The sequence below is a fragment of the Syngnathus leptorhynchus genome, chromosome 20 (assembly GCF_054491065.1).
Source record: "Syngnathus leptorhynchus isolate UIUO chromosome 20, UIUO_Slep, whole genome shotgun sequence".
Classification (NCBI taxonomy): Eukaryota; Metazoa; Chordata; class Actinopteri; order Syngnathiformes; family Syngnathidae; genus Syngnathus; species Syngnathus leptorhynchus.
The window spans coordinates 106,751-128,996 of NC_141214.1; the positions used below are offsets into that span (position 1 = coordinate 106,751).

Below are 22,246 nucleotides of genomic sequence, written 5' to 3' on the forward strand. Positions count from 1 at the left end.
CCAAATCGCTTTTTCTCGCCGAGATAAGCACGTTTTCTGAAATGCCGCTCTCCCGTCACTCTGGTTAAAGTGTTATGAAAAAAAAGGCTGTTGGGGGCTAGGGAGTATCGAGTTGATCATTATACATGAAGAAATAACCAATTTCATCGTTTGGTTCATGTTTTACAGGCATTTTAAATTTGATTGCCGAAATCGCTTTTTCTCGCCGAGATAAGCACGTTTTCTGAAATGCCGCTCTCCCGTCACTCTGGTTAAAGTGTTATGAAAAAAAAGGCTGTTGGGGGCTAGGGAGTATCGAGTTGATCATTATACATGAAGAAATAACCAATTTCATCGTTTGGTTTATGTTTTACACGCATTTTAAATTTTATTGCCGAAATCGCTTTTTCTCGCCGAGATAAGCACGTTTTCTGAAATGCCGCTCTCCCGTCACTCTGGTTAAAGTGTTATGGAAAAAAAAGGCTGTTGGGGGCTAGGGAGTATCGAGTTGATCATTATACATGAAGAAATAACCAATTTCATCGTTTGGTTTATGTTTTACACGCGTTTTAAATTTTATTGCCGAAATCGCTTTTTCTCGCCGAGATAAGCACGTTTTCTGAAATGCCGCTCTCCCGTCACTCTGGTTAAAGTGTTATGAAAAAAAAGGCTGTTGGGGGCTAGGGAGTATTCGAGTTGATCATTATACATGAAGAAATAACCAATTTCATTGTTTGGTTTATGTTTTACACGCGTTTTAAATGTTATTGCCGAAATCGCTTTTTCTCGCCGAGATAAGCACGTTTTCTGAAATGCCGCTCTCCCGTCACTCTGGTTAAAGTGTTACTAAAAAAAAGGCTGTTGGGGGCTAGGGAGTATCGAGTTGATCATTATACATGAAGAAATAACCAATTTCATCGTTTGGTTTATGTTTTACACGCGTTTTAATTTTTATTGCCGAAATCGCTTTTTCTCGCCGAGATAAGCACGTTTTCTGAAATGCCACTCTCCCGTCACTCTGGTTAAAGTGTTATGAAAAAAAAGGCTGTTGGGGGCTAGGGAGTATCGAGTTGATCATTATACATGAAGAAATAACCAATTTCATCGTTTGGTTTATGTTTTACACGCGTTTTAAATTTTATTGCCGAAATCGCTTTTTCTCGCCGAGATAAGCACGTTTTCTGAAATGCCGCTCTCCCGTCACTCTGGTTAAAGTGTTATGAAAAAAAAGGCTGTTGGGGGCTAGGGAGTATCGAGTTGATCATTATACATGAAGAAATAACCAATTTCATCGTTTGGTTTATGTTTTACACGCGTTTTAAATTTTATTGCCGAAATCGCTTTTTCTCGCCGAGATAAGCACGTTTTCTGAAATGCCGCTCTCCCGTCACTCTGGTTAAAGTGTTATGAAAAAAAAGGCTGTTGGGGGCTAGGGAGTATCGAGTTGATCATTATACATGAAGAAATAACCAATTTCATCGTTTGGTTTATGTTTTACACGCGTTTTAAATTTTATTGCCGAAATCGCTTTTTCTCCCCGAGATAAGCACGTTTTCTGAAATGCCGCTCTCCCGTCACTCTGGTTAAAGTGTTATGAAAAAAAAGGCTGTTGGGGGCTAGGGAGTATCGAGTTGATCATTATACATGAAGAAATAACCAATTTCATCGTTTGGTTTATGTTTTACACGCGTTTTAAATTTTATTGCCGAAATCGCTTTTTCTCGCCGAGATAAGCACGTTTTCTGAAATGCCGCTCTCCCGTCACTCTGGTTAAAGTGTTATGAAAAAAAAGGCTGTTGGGGGCTAGGGAGTATCGAGTTGATCATTATACATGAAGAAATAACCAATTTCATCGTTTGGTTTATGTTTTACACGCGTTTTAAATTTTATTGCCGAAATCGCTTTTTCTCGCCGAGATAAGCACGTTTTCTGAAATGCCGCTCTCCCGTCACTCTGGTTAAAGTGTTATGGAAAAAAAGGCTGTTGGGGGCTAGGGAGTATTCGAGTTGATCATTATACATGAAGAAATAACCAATTTCATCGTTTGGTTTATGTTTTACACGCGTTTTAAATTTTATTGCCGAAATCGCTTTTTCTCGCCGAGATAAGCACGTTTTCTGAAATGCCGCTCTCCCGTCACTCTGGTTAAAGTGTTATGAAAAAAAAGGCTGTTGGGGGCTAGGGAGTATCGAGTTGATCATTATACATGAAGAAATAACCAATTTCATCGTTTGGTTTATGTTTTACAGGCGTTTTAAATTTTATTGCCGAAATCGCTTTTTCTCGCCGAGATAAGCACGTTTTCTGAAATGCCGCTCTCCCGTCACTCTGGTTAAAGTGTTATGAAAAAAAAGGCTGTTGGGGGCTAGGGAGTATCGAGTTGATCATTATACATGAAGAAATAACCAATTTCATCGTTTGGTTTATGTTTTACACGCGTTTTAAATTTTATTGCCGAAATCGCTTTTTCTCGCCGAGATAAGCACGTTTTCTGAAATGCCGCTCTCCCGTCACTCTGGTTAAAGTGTTATGAAAAAAAAGGCTGTTGGGGGCTAGGGAGTATCGAGTTGATCATTATACATGAAGAAATAACCAATTTCATCGTTTGGTTTATGTTTTACACGCGTTTTAAATTTTATTGCCGAAATCGCTTTTTCTCGCCGAGATAAGCACGTTTTCTGAAATGCCGCTCTCCCGTCACTCTGGTTAAAGTGTTATGGAAAAAAAAGGCTGTTGGGGGCTAGGGAGTATCGAGTTGATCATTATACATGAAGAAATAATCAATTTCATCGTTTGGTTTATGTTTTACACGCGTTTTAAATTTTATTGCCGAAATCGCTTTTTCTCGCCGAGATAAGCACGTTTTCTGAAATGCCGCTCTCCCGTCACTCTGGTTAAAGTGTTATGAAAAAAAAGGCTGTTGGGGGCTAGGGAGTATCGAGTTGATCATTATACATGAAGAAATAACCAATTTCATCGTTTGGTTTATGTTTTACACGCGTTTTAAATTTTATTGCCGAAATCGCTTTTTCTCGCCGAGATAAGCACGTTTTCTGAAATGCCGCTCTCCCGTCACTCTGGTTAAAGTGTTATGAAAAAAAAGGCTGTTGGGGGCTAGGGAGTATCGAGTTGATCATTATACATGAAGAAAAAACCAATTTCATCGTTTGGTTTATGTTTTACACGCGTTTTAAATTTTATTGCCGAAATCGCTTTTTCTCGCCGAGATAAGCACGTTTTCTGAAATGCCGCTCTCCCGTCACTCTGGTTAAAGTGTTATGAAAAAAAAAAGGCTGTTGGGGGCTAGGGAGTATCGAGTTGATCATTATACATGAAGAAATAACCAATTTCATCGTTTGGTTCATGTTTTACAGGCATTAGAGAGAGAAAGACAATGCAGCTCGCTTTGATGTCTATTGTTATGCAAATGTAGCAGGTGTTTATGCTAATGAGTATAGCATCCTTGTGTGACATCCGGTCAGGTGTCACATCCTGTGTCAGGTGTCACATCCTGTGTCAGGTGTCACATCCGGTCAGGTGTCACATCCTGTGTCAGGTGTCTCATCCTGTGTCAGGTGTCACATCCTGTGTCAGGTGTCTCATCATGTGTCAGGTGTCACATCCTGTGTCAGGTGTCTCATCCTGTGTCAGGTGTTACATCCGGTCAGGTGTCTCATCCTGTGTCAGGTGTTACATGGTGATGCTCGTCCCATCCGGTCAGGTGTTCTATCCTGGTGTCAGACAGAGAGGCGTCATCTCGTGCGTCAGACAGAAAGGCGCCATCTTGGCTGGCCAAGATGGCGTCTTCCTGGTTGTCGCGGGGGGGAGATGACCCTATTGGTTATTGCGGGCGGCGGCATGTCTGGGCGGGCGGCGGCATGTCTGGACATGTATTTTTTACTTTACCAAGCTATTTTAGCTATTTTATCTATCGCCATATTGGTCATGGTTAATATTACGCAGGTGTGCATGCTAAACATGCTAATGTGTTTGATGGCCTGATGGTGCATGTATTGGGGGGTATCACCAGTCAATGTGTAAATTGATGAAAGCGGATGAAGACAAACTGTCTTCATTTTACCAGTTCGCATCACATATGATGTGTAAATGTATTTGGGGTGTCACCATATTGGTTGGTGGTATTATAGCTTTAGCCATATTGGTGGAGGCAATGTCTGTGGCCCCACATGCTAATGTGTGGTATTTTAACACGTTAATGTATTTGGTAGCATTTCATGACTGTATCCGTGTCTCTTATAGTACCTCTATATGCGGTTCTACGTGTTAGTGTGTGGTATTTTAAGCCATATTGTTGGAGGCATGTTGGAGGATGGTTATGTATTTGGTTGCATTTTTTTTCTGCTGTAGCCATACCCTTTTGAAGGCCTGTTGGGGGATGTTAATGTATTTGGTTGTAGTGTTGATGGCTCTGCATACTAATGTGTTTGACGGTATTTTATTTTTTATTTTTTTTAGCCATATTGGTGGAAGTGAGTTGGGGTATGTTTATGTATTTGGTTGTATTTTTTGATTGTATCCATACTTCTTGTAGCAATGTCTGCAAAAGAAAGCATGGTCAATGTGTTTTTTCACATGACTAGGCCATCATAGTCGTCTCCATTTGATGGCTCTAGCCGTCTCCTTAGGGGGGTGATGATCAGACAGGATGGAGCCGTTGGTGGAGGTAAGTTGGGGCATATTGGTGGAGGTAAGTTGGGGCATATTTATGTATTTTGGTTGTATTATTTATTTATTTATTTTTTTTGGGTTGTATCCATGCTTCTTGTAGCAATGTCTGCAAAAGAAAGCATGGTCAATATGTTTTTTTTCACACTACTAGACCACCGTGGCCGTCTCCATTTGATTGTCTCCGTTTCTGCATTGGTGTTGATGGCTCTAGCCGCCTTCTTAGGAGGGTTGGTGATCAGACAGGATGGAGTCGTTGTATGAGTCGCCAATGTGCAAATTGTTGAAGGTGTCTCAAGACAAACCGTCTCCGTCAACCATTAGCTTTAGCAGAGCGTTCTAGTGCAGGTTGTATCTCTGATAGTTATAATTTGTTTAGATGGGTTTATGAAAGTTGTGTAAGTTAATAGCTTTTGACTAAAAAACATGTGATACAGAGAGGTGTGGTTTGAAAAGGGGTGGGACCGGTAGCATCTATATTACGGCTCGCTTGAGGGGTGAGTTCACAGAAAAAATTTAAGCTAAAGCTACGCTGCTAAACCACAAACCTGAAGATCGGATCATGATTGCGGAAACGCCGGTCAGCATCCACCTATGCCACAAAGGCTCAGCTGGACTTGCGGATGCTCCCAAGAGGAAGAAAATGTTTCTCCAACGTGTACAGAGGCCTCCTACAGAGAAGCTTGAGCAAAACTGGCGCTTAACACCGGAGGCCATGTGGGGATTTAGATTTTCTTATGAGGTTGGTGAGGTTTCATTCTACATGAGGGACGAAGCCCCGCCAGGAGCAGCCAACGTCTGCAGATTTGACGATGCAAGCACAGCATGTGGTGATGACAGCTCAAAAGGATCTTTGAACTCAAACGACTGGGCCATCGTAAGTGAGCTGGCACCCAGAGTGATGGAAGATTTTCTTGATGAATATGGAACACAGGGCGAGTTGTACATCACTTGGGTATCAAGGATTACAGCGAGCGGGAAATGTTTTTTACGTCTTAAAGTTTCTCCTCAAACTATTGATGGCCCGGAAGATGGGGAGGTGAATGAAATACTGTATTTCGCCATACAAGTGTTTAGCAGTGAATGTGGGATTTTTCAGACATTATTGAATATACCGCTTTCTGAATGGTATCAAAGAATGGAAGGCTGTGGAGACACTATTTCGGAACTTTTTCTTTCTAGCCGTGCTTGGATCAACATTGTAGGAGTGAAGCGGAGGTTAGTTTTAGACTAAATTAACTTTAAACTGTTCAAAAAAAATCTCCCCATACCACACCCCCACCTCCCCACCCCCCTCCTTCACCTCTTGTCATAGAAAGGCGGGATCGTAGTCATTAGCATACCTGTGTAAATTGTATAAGAGAGGTCATGATCGTATGGCCCGTCCCACATGCCTTCCCAAGCCGTCACAGCTCAACCATCTAAGAGAGACCGAAGATTGAAAGCAGCGATGCCTCAAAGAAGACCAACAAGACGACTTCTGCCAAGTTTTCCTGCCATGGAGAATGGTCCAGGAGAAAAGACTTCCAGAGGTGTGCAGACCGTGCCTGATTGTACAGTTACACTCTGGTCTACTCCTGACAGCTCCGACACAGAGTCGGGTCTGGGGGGCAGCATATCACCAAACTCAGAAGGACCAAGCACCAGCTCATACGTGTCTACAACGAGGCCGCAGCCAGAGAGACCGAGCGTCGACTTTTCAACAGCTGCAACGAGGCCGAGCGTGTCACCTTCAGCTATGGGGCTGCCTCTCATCACGTCTGCAGCTGTATCCACGTCGCTATTGCAGCAAACCGACCTGGAGGCAAAGGTGTACGCACAAGCCAGCCGATTCGACCGTCTCTTCCCAGGACCCGGCGTCATTTTGCCATCATCATCATCAGCCTTCGATGCATTTGGCAGTCCTGCAAGCCCCCCACAACCATCACCACAGAGAGGTGACGGACCACGATATGCAACAGCGGAGGAGGAGTTTTGGTCAGCGTCTCCTTCCGTAGAGCTGATTGACAACGCATGCGTCTCATATCCGATAGCTGGTATGTACATGGCGCCATTAATGGAGGGTGACGTGACACGTGCTCAGTCCAGACCAGGGCATCATGGTAGCCGGTGACTGTGGTTTTGCTGGCTATGAGGATGCCGTTGTGAACCACCCCGTAAGGCCCGATGACCAACACCTCGTCATGGACCCTACAATGGCCGGGGAGCTCACGTCAACAGAGGACATGGATATAGGATGGTACCTTGATATCCTGGAACAACCTACAACGACAGAGGCCTGCAACAACCAACCAAAGGAGTTCGTCCCGCTGGGTGAGGATGCTGACTGGGATGAATTCGCTATGGAAATACCACAATTACCCTGGTTAGTAGTTGAAGATTACATGCGTGTCAAACTTTTGATTGTTCATCTTCTGTACAATACATTGATGGAGCATGCTAAGGAGACGTGTGACGGTTGTATTCTTGATGATCTGAGTCAAATGCATCATACCTGCCTATATGTTGAAGAGAGCTACTTTTATTTTTACAATAATTACGCGAAGGTAATGGCTGAACTATGCAATACGAATTTTCTCCACACATTATCGACCATGCTTTTCTATTTCAATACAGCAGCCCCTCTTAAAACGATCCGCAGTACAGCTACATTCATTTTACAAGAACTGGCCCCAGAGTGCAGTATCTTCACGCGATTAAGGGCTATAAAAAAAGAATATAAAGCTATTGTGGAATTGACCGAATCAGACATTGATCTTCTATTCAGAACTTTTGGAAAACGAGAATGGGTAACATTATCAGGAAAATGATTGTGAAATATTACTACCGTATCCAAAATTGGACGGATATTCTAGAGAAAGTCATCTCACAAAACAATGTCAATGATGTTTCTCTCCAGAAAATGCTTGCATTAATGTCAAAAGTCCGATCGCTGTCAGAATCATTGTTTCAAACACCATGGGACAATTTAGTCATCCACTCTGTCATGTCAAGTTTAGCAGGTTTGTCTGAAAAAATGAACTGTATTCTTAATGTGTGGGCTCAAATTGGTGTAGGGCAATTGATGACTGTTTTGACTTTGTTTACAGATTGTGTTAAATTTCACATACAAAACAATATGCCAATTGATATTACAGGAGAGTTAAAGAGACTTAAAAATCTAATTGAGTCAAAGGTTTCCCCCTCTGTATTATATACTCTGATCAGTGTTTTTACTCAATAGTGTTTTAATAATGTGACCTGATTGCTTTTTACTCCTTAGTAGTGGTTTTTTTTTTTTTGGGGGGGTTGTTGTTTTTTAAATAAAGTGTATTATGTTTCTTTTAAACACTAATGTGATCTGATTGTTGTTGTTTCTTTTAAACACTAATGTGATCTGATTGTTTTACTATTAAAAAAAAAGGAAAAAAAAAGCGTTTCTGTGTGTGTGTGTGTGTGTGTGTTTCATTAATCCCACCACACGCCGATTTGCATCATAACAAACCTAACAATGCCTTGGAAGAGATGTCTCGAGAGAGTCTATTATAATGCTAAGAACCCAGGTAGTTTTGGTGGTCCAGAGCGTTTACATAGAGCAGCGGTTGTTAGCTGTAAAAACATTAATATAAAAAAGGTGAAAGCATTTTTATCACAACAAGACACCTATAGTCTGCATAAACCGGTCAGAATAAACTTTCCTAGAAACCGTGTTTTTATAAGAGCCCCAAAAAGACAATTTCAAGCAGATTTATGCGACATGCAATCGTTTGCCCGGTACAACGACGGCTATAAGTATATTTTAACCGTGATTGACATTTTCACAAAGTATGCATATGCTCGAGTTCTGAAAGCTAAAACAGGAGCGCATGTTACAAAGGCATTTGAATCTATCTTATCAGATAGCGATGCTCCTTTACGGCTCCAAACAGACAAAGGAAAAGAATTCTTCAACAAGCCCTTCCAAAAATTAATGGCCCACCATAATATCCAGCACTTTGCAACGTCTTCAGAGACGAAAGCGCAAACTGTGGAGAGATTCAACAAAACATTAAAAACACGCATGTGGAGATATTTTACAGCTAAAAATACACATAGGTACGTGGACGTGATTGCGAGCCTTCTAACCAGCTATAATAATAGCTATCACAGCAGTATAAAAATGGCCCCAAGTGCCGTCACCGTTGGCAACATAGATACTGTGTTCCGGCATCTGTATGCAAATGCTCCTATCCGTCATGAAAAAAAGCCCCGTTTTGCCCTGGGGGAAATTGTTAGAATTTCCAAATTAAGAGGGGTTTTTGATAAGGCATACCTGCAAAGTTTCAGTGATGAGCTATTCAGAATAACAAAATGTCTCCGCCGTGTTCCACCCGTCTACAAGATAGCTGATTTAGATGATGTGGAAATAGAAGGTACTTTTTATGAAGCAGAATTGCAAAACGTGAAAATTAGTAATAATAAAATTTTCCGCATACAACGAATTTTGAAATCACGCGTCGTGGCAGGTAGACGTGAGATGCTGGTGCAATGGGTCGGTTGGCCGTCCAAATTTAACAGTTGGGTACCAGCGAGCAGTGTCAAAAACATATGATGCAAGATAAAACAGCCATTGTGTGAAACATACAAGATGAATGAAGTTCAGAGAGAATTTTACGTCACGCTGGCTTCGAATGCTAGCATGCATGTTTTCAAAGATAATAGCTTATCCGAATTTAAAATTGAGTTAGCGAGACACATAGAGTTAGAGGGGTCATGGGAAGTCGGTTTATGCGAAATATCCTACGTTAATTCAATCCTCGACATCCCTGAGAAAAAGCGCAGCTTTTACCTCAAACAACCCAAGATGGATACACCCCGCGGAGATGGGTTTCAGAGCGACCTGGAATCACGTCATATGCTGAAAGTACGAGGCGGGATCTTCAAAAGCTACGACTCCTTAGCTTCTGAAATTCAAACCTTATTAAGTAAAGCTAGTAATAAAAAGACCGCTGTGAAATTTGATCATCATAAGCAAAGGTTCGTGTTTACGGGGGAAGAAGGTTTAAGAATAATGTTCAAAAGCCCTCTAGCGTTTGTTTTAGGAACTAACCATGAACATTGGATAGCACTGAAACCGGAAGGTGTCATTGCCCCCCACCCTGCTGACAAGAGAGCTGGACGTTACCACATGTTTGTTTACACTGATTTAATGCACCACCAGACGATCGAAGACGCATTCGCGCCCATGCTTAGAACAATCGCTATCGAGGGTGAATACGGTGATGTTGTTTGCAAGACATTTAATCCTGTTTACTATTTAAAAGTAAGCCGCAGGCATATTGAGACCATTACGATCAGTCTACGGTCAGATCAAAACACTCCGTTAGATTTCGAATACGGCAAAGTAATTCTCATTCTGCATTTTAGATTGAAATAAAAATAAAATAAAAATGATGCCCTTAACTACACACCCCGACTTGAACCGTTTTATAAACTATTACGAGAACCAAGCAGGTGGCTCATTTACAGGCTTTCAAGGTAGCCCGGTCCAATACGGACGAGGCCTAGGTTCTATTTTCTCTAAACTTTTCCGTTTTGTTGCGCCGATGTTCAGAAGTGGATTTAACCTGGCGAAGCCACACCTCCAAAACGCTGCTAAAAACATAGCTTCAGATGTAGCGGGCCGGGTTATACAGAGAATACAACGGAAACCGGAAACAACGCAAGAAGGCTCGGGACTTGTAGTTTTATCACGCAGAGGCCTGCATCCTGGTGGGCGGAGGAAGAGAGCTGTTAAGAATAAAAAGAAAAGGCGCTCTACCAGCCGCAAGTCAGTCGTCAGACGAAAGCGTTCGAAACGGAGTACAGATATATTCTCTTGAAAGAAATGGCCCTCCTCCACTATCGCTCACAAGAATGTGTTCTGAGTGAGTTAGATTTGTTTACAGCGCCATTGACACAATTATCTATCGAGGACAATCAATATGTAGAGATTCAGCCTTTATCCGCTATATTGGACCAAGGTCCAATTGAATTTTTCATCCCTGGAGACGGTTCAAAATATCTGGATTTATCTGATACGCTACTTCACCTACGTTTAAAACTTACACGGAGAGATGGGAGTAATTTACCACCGAATGAACCTGTAAGCTTAATCAACTTCCCGCTAAATACAATTTTCGGTCAAGTCGATATATCTCTCGGAGATCGGCTCATATCACAATCCAGCGCTACACATGGTTATAGGTCTATTATAGAATTGTTACTAAACTTTTCAAAAAGCTCGTTAGAGTCACAATTCACAGCCTGTATGTTTGCAAAAGATACACGCGGGCGTATGGATTCCATCGCTTTCAAAGGGGCGGGAGTGAATGAGGGCTTACTCAAGCGCGCACAGCGGGTAGCCGGGTCACGCGAGTTCCATCTCCTAGGCCCGCTTCATGCCGACATATTTTTTTCTGAGCGCCATCTGTTGAATAACGTGGATCTTCGTGTGAAGCTGACTAGAGCCCCTGATGATTTCTGTATCATGAGCCCTCCTGACAGTGATTCTTGTCTTAAGATACTTGGAGCTTCACTGTTTGTAAAAAAAGTTACAGTGTCCCCAGCAGTGGCTTTGGGTCACGCGTCCGCTTTACTTAAAAACAATGCCCTTTATCCACTTACAAGGGTGAATATTAAATCTTTTTCCATACCTCAAAACTCACGGATTTGCCACCAAGACAATCTCTTCCTAGGACATATACCCAAACAAATTGTAATAGGTTTGGTCAATCACAACAGTTTTACGGGGCGTCGTGATTTGAACCCCTTTAATTTTTTTCATCACGATGTCGAGTATCTGGCTTTGAGCCATGAGGGCCGTCAGATTCCGGCTAAAGCTTTTCAACCCAATTTCGAGGCTGGGATATGTACACGGGAATTCCATAATTTATACACCGCATCTGGACGTTTTTTAAAAGATTTACCTCTATGTATCGATCAACAAGATTTTAATCACGGCTACTCCCTTTTTGTTTTCAATCTAAATCAAGCAGATGACTCAGGAGCGTTATCGACGATTAGCAATGGTGAATTAAGACTTGATATGCGCTTCCGTGTGCCCCTCCCACACACAGCTACTCTTATTGTGTATGCAGCTTATGATTCAATTATAGAAATCAATGCAAAGAGAGAGGTCTTGATGGATTATTACTAACAAGATGAACGGACGCGAATTAGATTTGATCATGACTCGAAAACAAAGATCCCTTTTCGGAGGGGTGTTTGCATCGGATGAGATCGGTGACATCAAAGACACACACCCTAAGCATTATATTGTGAATACCGACCCCCGCCATCTTCCAGGGGAGCATTGGCTCGCCATAACACTGGAAAGCGACGGAACCGCCTCATTCTTTGATCCTTTTGGTTTACCACCGAATAACCCATACTACCCATCTACTATATATGAATTCCTGAAAAAACGCTCGAGTCGTATAACATACCACAACAGACAACTCCAACACGAACTGACGGACACCTGCGGGCAGCATTGCGTGTATTATTTGTGTCAACGCGGATACGGCCTTACCTACCTGGAGGTGTTATCTCATTACACTACTGACCCTTTAAAAAACGATGTTATGGTCCGCAATTTTGTCAAAAAACTACAAAGGCCAGATCGGATGTGTGGAGGACAGATAGCTTGCTCGCTGCATAAATTTAAAAAATGCTATTGTTTGAAACAACGTTAATGTTTTATAAACCTCTTTATTCAATAAACAATGTTAAAGAGATTTACAGAGTCATGTGTTTTTTTTCCGGTAACAGTTCGTAATACAACAAAAAAAAACATTTTCATATCTAATAACTAACCCATTTTACAGTCGACATTGTTTTCTTCCTTTTTCGTTTACTTATAACGCTTACATCTTTCTCGTAAGAAGCAGCCACATTGTCATCCTTAGCATATTTCACACGTTGAAGATCAGCACGAGCCAGGGGGTTGGAGATTGAAGATTCAGGTAGGTTAAGATTAGCTAGTGTATTTAAAAATTCGCTCCAACCAACAGGCTGACCAGGTAGTTTTTTTCCACTCACAACTAGATGTTTTAACAGATCACTCATATGGGAGCCTTTGACCGTTTTTCCTTTAAAAATAAATTCATTTAGCGGTGTCCATTTCATGTCAGCGGCCGACAATCTTTTCAGCACATAGCTGGCGTTGCGACGATAACGGGGTCCGATGGCATCCAGAATATCTCCCCAATCTCCATCGGTTGTCTTCTCAAAAGTCTTTCTTTCAACCGTCTCCCTCTCATCGCTTTGAATCGTGATAGGTATTCGTTCGATGTCCTTTTGTTTCACCACACCCATGTAACGTTGTAGCAGAGTTTGATACATTTTGATTTTCTCATATTGATTTAAATTTTTATTTTCCAAAACCTGTTTCATTTCACGATCGAGATCATTTTCAAGCGTATCACGTATGGTTGGTGCAGGTCGGCTTAGCTTCTCTAGCTGATAGGGTGAGATCATGTACATTTTTTGGGCTGTTTTCAAACTCATTTCTCATTTGTTTATGAAAGCGCCAGCGAGGCTCCCCAGAACAGGTGCAAAAGCGGCCAGCAGTGGTAGTATAAAACCGCCCTTCTGAACCAACACAGCTCTTTTCTTCTTCAACGTATTTTTCTTATCAGCCAGAAAGCGGATGTTTTTCTTTTGTTTTTGAAGTTTTTGATAATGTTTTGATTTTAGAGGGATATGCCCTTTCAAAAGATTCAAAGCAATCTCACACAATGCTTTCACTAGACTAGCAGGACCTCTAAGGAGTAAATGCTTACGTTTGGCAGGTTTGGATGTAAACAAAGAGCGGAGTAGCGATGCGTTTGTTTTTAATAGTTTTGTCATGGTTTTATTGTTTAGGGATATAAACAGTAGGCCACTGGTTATGTAGTACACCTGTCCGCAGTCTATATTGTTCTGGACAAGATGGTGTCAAATCTATCAGTAAATAGCCATGCAGGTCCTTTGTAGCATCCTCAAAACACTCTAGGAAAAACTTCCGATTGCTAGGGCAAATCTGATTTGCCAGAACATTCACTTGTAATTTATCGCGCGGGTTTTTGAACAAAATCAAATAATTACTGTTTAAACTGATTGTGCGGCTGAATTTCCCCTGGTGGAATACATTCTGCGTCAGCATTATAACGCTTAAATTTTTATGATGTCGATATTGAGTGAATATTCGAACCACTTCTGGATTATCTGAAGCCTGGAAGACGATGTCATCCAAAATCAGCAGATGATGTTGCTGCGGCGGGAACAGCTTCTCGTCATCAAAAGATTCAGGCAGTCCTTTGATAAATGTAATTTCTTTATTCAACCTTTTGAGCTCATCGTACATCGGTTGATATGATGTGTAGACCCACACAATATTATCAGGTTTTTTTCTCAAAACATGTTCAGGATTTTCCAATACATTTTTTACAAAAAAGGTTTTGCCACAACCAGAAGGCCCTGCTACTAAAGATGAAAAAGGAAGTTCTAATCTAGGGTCAAAATCAACCTGATTAAAAGCCATTTACACACACACACACACACACACACACACACACACACACACACACACACACACACACGTATGGATAGAGAGTTGTCAATAACCAAAGGGTTCAGTGGTGCCTCGCTCGAGTAACCTCCTTTTATCATAGACCACACGAAGCCGTTTGGAGAATGACGTGTTTCTGAGATGAAACCCTCTCTTATCACGAACAATGCTGTGTTGGGGGGCGTATAGCACATCTGAGTGGGCACCTGCTGTGTCAATGTAACCCTGAACCAAACCGAGCATGCTATCGAGATTGATGTTTTGACCGCTCTCGTGAGTCTGCGTGATCCCCTTAACCTTCATTACAACGCGACCTGTCTCCCTCGTTCGGTAAGCGTACGTTTTTGGCCCTGCAGAGACAAATTCTTGAATGGTGTCATTCGAGAGCTCATCTGTCAAATCACCCAGATAATCCCCTAGAGGAAGAACACTCTCACCCGGTTTCACAGTGTACACGATGCTGTCGGTGTCTGTGTAAAGCACTCTCCTCTGTAAAACCTCCAAATAGCTATACATTTTCAAACGTGCATAGGCTGTCGTGAAACACGCTGCAGCCACATTTGATGTTTTTGACGCAGGTATCTCTGTGTTTGTGTGGAGACAATACTGTACAATCAAAAGCTTTTCACTAATGAAGTGGAAAAACCTCACGTCGTACAGGCCTGAAAACAGAAGTTCAAAAAACTCCTCAGATTTTGTCACAATTTTGGTGTTTGCCATGTTCTCACGCTGCGCGAGCTTACCCCACAAGTTGTTTAGACAGAGTTTTGACACTTGTCTTTTTCCTGGGTTTACAGCAATTTTAGAAGGGTCGAGCTGGATACCCTGGTGAGTTGCGTAATTTTCGATGTATTTTTGTCTATCAGCTTGGTTGACCACGTGAGCCGGATAACCTGAAGACTCTTGTTTACCTTTAAGAAATGTGCGCATATAACCCTGAAAAATTGTGTCGCTTGTTCTTGTGTAGTGCCATACTTCTGTAATACTTGCAACCGTGTAGCCAAGGTCAAGTGCCTTAACAAATTCAGGGGTTGTCCAAACACCTGTTAACGATCTTTGATCATCATCATGTCTACATGCTGTTTGTTGATTATTGAGCTCAGCGCATGTACGACACAGTGTGAAGACAAGTTTACCTTTAGCTGTTTTGAAGGGTAAGATCGGCAAATACAAACCACGTGGTGGGTTGACTGTGGCGCTGATGAAGCCGAAATACGATCTGGGGTCTTTAAAACCATCATGGATAATCGTCGGATGCCCGATGGGGTAGATGCCTGTGCTATTTATGTAAGGGTATAATGACGTTACATCAACATACAACACACGCTCGTCAGGTTCTGCTGTGTATCTTAAAACAAACGCGTTTGTTCGACCTCCAAAGAGGGCTTGCCTCGGCTTGAGAGGTGTGGGGAATTTGGCCTTTTTCAGGAATTCCTTCACCTGTATGTTCACCTTTTTCATCTGCAACCACTCGTGCTCCCACATGATTACAAGGTGCACATCCTGTTTAAGCTGTAGTTCCTGAATTTTCCTTTGGGTGCTATCAAACCTCTCCTGAAAGGGGCGTTTTGTTGTCGGGCATATTTTGGTAAGATCGTAGCATTCTGAACAGCCATGGTGATAACAACCAAAATACTCAAACACTACTTTTACACCGTCAATTTCGGTATAACCATCCACAGTGTACTTATCTATCATGACCTCACCACCGTTCAACGCATGTCTGATGTGAATATTCTGGCTATGCATGATCCATAGCAGGTATTGTATAGCATCATGTGAGAAGGCTTTATACTGACGCATATAGTTGTCTGAAGGTGTGATGGCTAGTGTTTGGGGGGTGAGGAAGTTAGCGCGAAAAACATTCATGCACGCCGACGCAATTGTCACAGCTTTGAATGGATCTGTTCCTGTGGCTTCAAAAAACTCACCCCTGAATTTCTCACTCCCCAACATTAACAGGTCAACATCATTCTTACAATAGGCTATCGCCTGCTCAGCAAAATCGAACACACCATTAGCTTCATTGTCGTACCATTCATCAAACTTAGCTCGTTGAGAGGGTGACATCCGATCGACACCGTAGTGTGCACGGTCAGGGTAACACCCTACATAGTTTAGATGTTCTAAAGAGCTGAATTTGTGCGGAAAATACCCCTTTGATTTATCTTCAAACCCGAGGGCCTTAGGCATCGCACTTAAGGGCATGGTCAGAAATGAGAGAGAGTCTATATATCGGGATTTCATGTCTAAATCGACAAATGACAAAACTTTACTCCCTTGCATCAGAATGTCAAGTTTGATACCGAGTTCGAGCATTCTCTTTATCAAGATGTATGAATCAAAACCTCTCGCATTATGCGCGACAAATGTCGTTTGTTTAAACCGGGGGTTTCGAAAAAAACTAAGAAAATCATCAACGCATTCGTCACCAAACCAATGTTTCTCCAATCTATTTGATTTACAGCAGATGAGAAAAGGTTTGTGGAAACCATCTGTATCTACATAGGTTTCAAAATCGTAGTAGACTACATCTTTGCAAGGTGGCTGAGGCTTGATGGGCTGAATGTAACACACATGAGGGTTTAACAGAGCACCGTTTTGACTCAAAACCTCGTCACAGACAGTACACCTGTTAACAGGGCAGCGATGTTTAGCACCTGTGCCATCAGCTTTCACATAATATTGCAGACCACATTGGATGCATTTTTTGTATGAGCTGCAGTTGCTCACACGATTCGCCACCCGGGCCTCTTTATGTTTGACAAAGCATTCCTCATTACGACAAGTTTTGTTACAATCAGGGCAGATGATTCGCTTAAACCGCTTTTGTTTACAAAACGGGTCGAGACAAACATCACAATGCCCTGCACAACGGTGTTGATGCCAATTCTCGTGCCCCTTATAGCAATGTCTGCAAAAGTAAGCGTGACCAACAAACGCCTCTATAGCTTTCACACCATAGAAATGACCCTCGAGTAGTAAGACAAATAAAGTGTCTTCATCTGATGCGGGGTAATGCGTGTCAAAAAAAGTCATCGGACGACAATCCTCTTTTCGATACATTACAATTATTTTCCGTTTGAGGATTTTTTCAAATTTGTGGACATCCCCTAGACTCACAGGTGTCTGGCAATTCAACCCTACACTCTCGTGTAAAAGTCGTGCATGCCTTGTGGCCTGTTTTGCTGTTAGTGTGTTATTTAGCAGATAGGTTAGTGACAAAGCAAAACATAGCTTGTTGTCTTTGTTACGGGGTATGTGTAAATGCCGTTTTTTCAACCTAAAAATTTCTCTGTTGGTACTGTTTACCAGCCTGCGCCGCATTCCACCACCTTGTAACGGTGTGACTATTTGCACAACAAGCTCTAAGCTGTCGTCGGCAAGAAGCTCTGTGTTTGATTGAGCTAGACGTTCGAGCATGTCTGTTACATTATCTCTGATAGAGTTTATGTCACTCTTTTGCCTGTAGATATGCGCTCTCTCATTACCACCCACTAACTCAACCTGAATCACATCACCTTGTTGTGCCAGCCTATCCACCTCACGCATGACATCATCGATCTTATCCTCAATCTGGAGGTATAAGGTTGCAAAATCATTGATGTTTGTTTGTGATGGTATATTTAGCTGGTTCCTTACCTCCACATTATTGAAATGCGGTCTGCTAACTACAACAGAACCACCTTGTTGGGAATTGACACTATTCGCAAACATATCTGTGTGTGTGTTTTCATCATTAGCATCATTAGCATCAATCTGATGCTCGTTTATTACAGAACAGTTGCTAGGTTGGTGAGGCCTGTGTTGAAATGTTGATGTGTCGGCATCAATAACATCTATTTGATGATCAATTATTACAGAACAGTTGCTAGGTTGGTGAGGCATGTGTTGAAATGTTGGTGTGTCGACTTCGATAGCAGATGGAAGAGGGTCAACAGGATTAACGGGCAACTGGTCAACCATAGGCTGTGTATTTAGATTTCTGATCATAGTTAGCAGGTGTATAGGAATATCAGGACTGATACGGCCGTTGTTATCATTAGCATGGTTGTTTAATTCCTCTATAATTTCTACCAATTGTGGCGGGATCTGTGTAGGACTCTGTCTACCTTCGTTCAAACTTTGATTGTTCAAATCATCTACGGCAGTTTGTAAATGTGTAAGCAAATCGGGGGTTAGGGGGCTCTCACCCCCCGACACAGCAGCATTCATATTGTTGAGAACCAAGAGCAGATCTGACACATGACCGTCAGACGCATCAGCCGATAGCAAATCAATATCATTGTTAACGCTAAGCAAATCTAACTCAGATGCGTTACTTCTTTGGTTTGTACCCGTTTCAGAACATGGTTGCAAATCTATTTCATTCATGCTTGTTAGGAAATCTGACTCTGTTGACGACAGGTTACAACGCTCCATTATATTTCTTTAAAAAAACACAACAGAAATAGTACAAACAGTGATCTAAGTTGATTCAGCCAATTTCGTCAGGATTCGTATAACCCTAAAAGACTCTTGGAGTCGACTTTTGTAAATGCAGTTACCACCACACTCTCGTCTTCTTTTGTTATGGTGATGACCCTCGCGTGCCGACTCTCGCGCGCTGTTGGTCTGACGGCTCGCGTTGTAGATGGCGGCCCAGCGGCTCCTCCTCCTCCTCCTCCTTTCCTTTTGAACCCCACGACTCGTGAAACGGCGTTTGGCTGGAGGGTAGATATTTAAAATCAGTAAAACAGCTATAATAGCAAAAAATAGTTAGTCGAATGATAACATATAAAAAAAGTATACCTTTAACTTTGTTTGTCGGTTCGTGAGGGTGGTTCACACCTTCTTATGCACTTAAAGCATCCGCCAATTCTGTGTCAGTCAACGCTTCCGGCTCCACCTTCTGCCGCACTGCACAAGGCCCAATGCTAGCACGTGACTCTGGTGCGCTTGACTCCTGCGGCTCAGGTATTTTGAAACACCGTTGAGAGATGTCCGCTAATGCCTGCGCTGTTTTTGAATCAGCTTCTGTCGGCAGCCCGTTTTTTCTGATATCCTCTTCAGCGGCGGCTATGAGGTCTGGTACATACATAAAATAAATCTTAAACCAGTAGCATTTATATTAACAACCCTAGATGAATACCACATTCACTCACCGTAGTCTGATTGTGTAAGAAAAACCCCGCTAAGATCATCGTTGAATGGGGCTGTAGGTGAATGAAAAAAAGTATTATAAAGTAGAAAAAATAAGAGTAATATATTCATGTAAATAAACTCATAAATCATTTACTTACGAGGATCATGAACATCAGCATAAACGATGATATTTATGACACAATACATAAACATTACACCATGTTTTTACAAATAACCTTAGTGCCTGATAATAAGCTTAATGTATTAATATATTGATAAAAAACTAGCAACACTCACCTTTAACCATCTCGGTACAGTATTCAGCACTCTCCGACTCAGCTGCTCAGAGCTTCTACGCCGGTCTGCTCTCTCAAATGATTGATGGTTGTCTGCCCCAAACTAACTTCAAACTTGGCGGGCGGAAAAGAGCACACCCCCCGGGGTCATGTGATGTGAAAACACTCTGCTAAAGCTAATGATTGGTGGAGGGGCTTGTCTTCATCAGCCCTTCAAACTTAGCTGGGGGGAAATGTCACACCTCCGAGGTTATGTGATGCAAAAACACTCTGGTAAAACGGAGACGGCTCGTCTTCATCCACCTTCATCCATTTACACATCATATGTGATGCGAACTGGTAAAATGAAGACAGTTTGTCTTCATCCGCTTTCATCAATTTACACATTGACTGGTGATACCCCCCAATACATGCACCATCAGGCCATCAAACACATTAGCATGTTTAGCATGCACACCTGCGTAATATTAACCATGACCAATATGGCGATAGATAAAATAGCTAAAATAGCTTGGTAAAGTAAAAAATACATGTCCAGACATGCCGCCGCCCGCCCAGACATGCCGCCGCCCGCAATAACCAATAGGGTCACCTCCCCCCGCGACAACCAGGAAGACGCCATCTTGGCCAGCCAAGATGGCGCCTTTCTGTCTGACGCACGAGATGACGCCTCTCTGTCTGACACCAGGATAGAACACCTGACCGGATGGGACGAGCATCACCATGTAACACCTGACACAGGATGAGACACCTGACCGGATGTAACACCTGACACAGGATGAGACACCTGACACAGGATGTGACACCTGACACAGGATGAGACACCTGACACAGGATGTGACACCTGACACAGGATGAGACACCTGACACACGATGTGACACCTGACCGGATGTGACACCTGACACTGGATGTGACACCTGACACAGGATGTGACACCTGACCGGATGTCACACAAGGATGCTATACTCATTAGCATAAACACCTGCTACATTTGCATAACAATAGACATCAAAGCGAGCTGCATTGTCTTTCTCTCTGGCATTTTAAATTTGATTGCCGAAATCGCTTTTTCTCGCCGAGATAAGCACGTTTTCTGAAATGCCGCTCTCCCGTCACTCTGGTTAAAGTGTTATGAAAAAAAAGGCTGTTGGGGGCTAGGGAGTATCGAGTTGATCATTATACATGAAGAAATAACCAATTTCATCGTTTGGTTTATGTTTTACACGCATTTTAAATTTTATTGCCGAAATCGCTTTTTCTCGCCGAGATAAGCACGTTTTCTGAAATGCCGCTCTCCCGTCACTCTGGTTAAAGTGTTATGGAAAAAAAAGGCTGTTGGGGGCTAGGGAGTATCGAGTTGATCATTATACATGAAGAAATAACCAATTTCATCGTTTGGTTTATGTTTTACACGCGTTTTAAATTTTATTGCCGAAATCGCTTTTTCTCGCCGAGATAAGCACGTTTTCTGAAATGCCGCTCTCCCGTCACTCTGGTTAAAGTGTTATGAAAAAAAAGGCTGTTGGGGGCTAGGGAGTATCGAGTTGATCATTATACATGAAGAAATAACCAATTTCATCGTTTGGTTTATGTTTTACACGCGTTTTAAATTTTATTGCCGAAATCGCTTTTTCTCGCCGAGATAAGCACGTTTTCTGAAATGCCGCTCTCCCGTCACTCTGGTTAAAGTGTTATGAAAAAAAAGGCTGTTGGGGGCTAGGGAGTATCGAGTTGATCATTATACATGAAGAAATAACCAATTTCATCGTTTGGTGTATGTTTTACAAGCGTTTTAAATTTTATTGCCGAAATCGCTTTTTCTCGCCGAGATAAGCACGTTTTCTGAAATGCCGCTCTCCCGTCACTCTGGTGTTATGAAAAAAAAGGCTGTTGGGGGCTAGGGAGTATCGAGTTGATCATTATACATGAAGAAATAACCAATTTCATCGTTTGGTTTGTTTTACACGCGTTTTAAATTTTATTGCCGAAATCGCTTTTTCTCGCCGAGATAAGCACGTTTTCTGAAATGCCGCTCTCCCGTCACTCTGGTTAAAGTGTTATGAAAAAAAAGGCTGTTGGGGGCTAGGGAGTATCGAGTTGATCATTATACATGAAGAAATAACCAATTTCATCGTTTGGTTTATGTTTTACACGCGTTTTAAATTTTATTGCCGAAATCGCTTTTTCTCGCCGAGATAAGCACGTTTTCTGAAATGCCGCTCTCCCGTCACTCTGGTGTTATGAAAAAAAAGGCTGTTGGGGGCTAGGGAGTATCGAGTTGATCATTATACATGAAGAAATAACCAATTTCAACGTTTGGTTTATGTTTTACACGCGTTTTAAATTTTATTGCCGAAATCACTTTTTCTCGCCAAGATAAGCACGTTTTCTGAAATGCCGCTCTCCCGTCACTCTGGTGTTATGAAAAAAAAGGCTGTTGGGGGCTAGGGAGTATCGAGTTGATCATTATACATGAAGAAATAACCAATTTCATCGTTTGGTTTATGTTTTACACGCGTTTTAAATGTTATTGCCGAAATCGCTTTTTCTCGCCGAGATAAGCACGTTTTCTGAAATGCCGCTCTTCCGTCACTCTGGTTAAAGTGTTAT

At 42.1% G+C, this 22,246-nt stretch overlaps 1 long non-coding RNA gene across 1 annotated transcript; it reads right to left on the reverse strand.

Annotated features, from left to right (window-relative positions):
• Positions 1 to 13,993: 13,993 nt before the first annotated feature.
• On the reverse strand, positions 13,994 to 20,970 carry LOC147040569 (uncharacterized). Its single transcript, XR_015063010.1, has 3 exons — positions 19,360 to 20,970; positions 19,007 to 19,282; positions 13,994 to 18,921 (listed from the first exon to the last, which is right to left on the reverse strand). It is a non-coding gene; the product is annotated as an uncharacterized LOC147040569 (long non-coding RNA).
• Between the last annotated feature and the right edge of the window lie 1,276 nt (positions 20,971 to 22,246).